Genomic DNA, 1,860 nt, shown 5'->3' with positions numbered 1-1,860 from the left:
TTAGTGGAACTTGCCTTCTCTTCTTCTGGGGTACCCTGCACTGTGTCGCCTTTTATTTTCAGTTTAGTTGAAGTGAAAAATTCCACACCATAGCTAAAGTAAAAGTAAATAAACAGTTGTGAAGTGAAACAGAGATTAAATTTTTAAGTTTGCTTTGTTACTGGTCTCTTCTCTTCCCACCAGGAGTAATTTCTGATGAAGCTCCCTTTGCTTTTCTACTCCTTCCCCAAGCCCCACCAACAGTATAGGGTTTTGTTTTCCTTTCATTTTAGTATTGCCACAAGCTATAGAAATCAGGGCAAGATACTTAACTCCTAGTCTTTTCTTTAGAATTCTGAAGTAAATCTCAAAATCTTTTGTAACACCAAATTTCCATGGCTCTGAATAATATAGAATTTTACTAGCAGAATCACACTGATTAACTTTACCTATTGTTTAAATACATTATATACTTTAATACCTTTAAAATAGTCTCATCATGAGAGCCTATGGACTATTAAAAGATGAAATGCAACCGCATTTTCTAATACATTAAAATATATATTTAGAAGGAAATGTCATCAGTACACTTCCCTGCAAACAGACCTGCTCTTAGCAACTCAAGAATAAACAAGAACAGTAATTGTTTTTTCTATTAAAAGTTGCTAGTACACAAAGTCATGAGTATAGCCGTGGCCCCAGGGAGTACTGGTAGCAACCTGTCTGCCAGGTTCTAACACTTTACTAACCCAGCCAAGCGACCCAGTGCTGGCTCCTGATAATTCCCAGAGAGCTAAGCACTTGGTCTCAGCAGCTTATAACCACAAAGCCATAAACTTGTCTTAAACAGTTATGATCCTGAATAGGAAGGAGGTTGGGTGGAGGGAGTAAAGTCAATAATTAGAGAAAAGGAAGAACTAACATGACAAAAAATTATCCATTGATATCAAGTGAGAAACAGAATCCAAAGATACGAACGTAACCCCAAGTTACACCAAAGTGCTTTCTAGGACTTTATCAATGTTCTCATTCATCTCCCATCCTCCCCAGCCCCCCACAATCCTCTCCCCAATTATGGTGGAGGCTCATGGAGGAATGAGGCCAACTGTACCTTGGATTTTTCAGTTAAGTGAAAGTAAATCCTTTACTTTTGGGGGGCTTAATTAAGTTCAGATTGGATTTCCCCAGTGATATAAAGAATTCTATTATGGTTACTAAAATAAAACTAAAAGTATGCATTTTCCCTACTGAGAACAGTAAAAATTTAAATAATTTGTTTGACGTGAAAATCAAGATCAGTTGTCATTATAAAGATTAATGCAGGCATGTTGCCCACTTTGAGAAAACCTGGCAATTCAAATCAGTTATTTTATACTCAAAGATTTAACATTTCCTTTTAAAATACCCACTCCAAAAGTTTTAACATACTAACCCAACAAAGGATAACAAATATGTTGCACTGATACAACAGATTAATTGGGACAATTAAGTCCTCAATTTGTTTTCTTGGAAACAATCTCCCTCTCATCTCATTCTGTTTCTTCTTTTGGGTTCTCATTTTACTGAATTTCTTGTTTTTAAGTCATTCCATAAATGTGAAGCAAATATGCAAAATTTTCTTCTGTTCCACGACCTGTGTTTCCTTCCAGAGTGTCCTGGGTCTTTTGCACTCTGACCTGTGATGGTGCAGTGCTCCTCAGTGTGAACCTCAAACTGACAGCATCAGCATTATCTGGAAGCTGAGCTAAAGTGCAAATTATATGGACCCCTCTCAGACCAAATGAATCAGAATCTCTAGGGATGGGATCCAGTAATTTATCCTAATGATTCTTAGGCACACCAAACTTTTAAAACCACTACTGTTACACGTTTGCCTAGATA

The sequence above is a fragment of the Neophocaena asiaeorientalis genome, unplaced genomic scaffold, assembly GCF_003031525.2.
Source record: "Neophocaena asiaeorientalis asiaeorientalis breed wild unplaced genomic scaffold, Neophocaena_asiaeorientalis_V1.1 scaffold118, whole genome shotgun sequence".
Lineage (NCBI taxonomy): Eukaryota > Metazoa > Chordata > Mammalia > Artiodactyla > Phocoenidae > Neophocaena > Neophocaena asiaeorientalis.
This window is presented reverse-complemented; position numbering follows the sequence as displayed.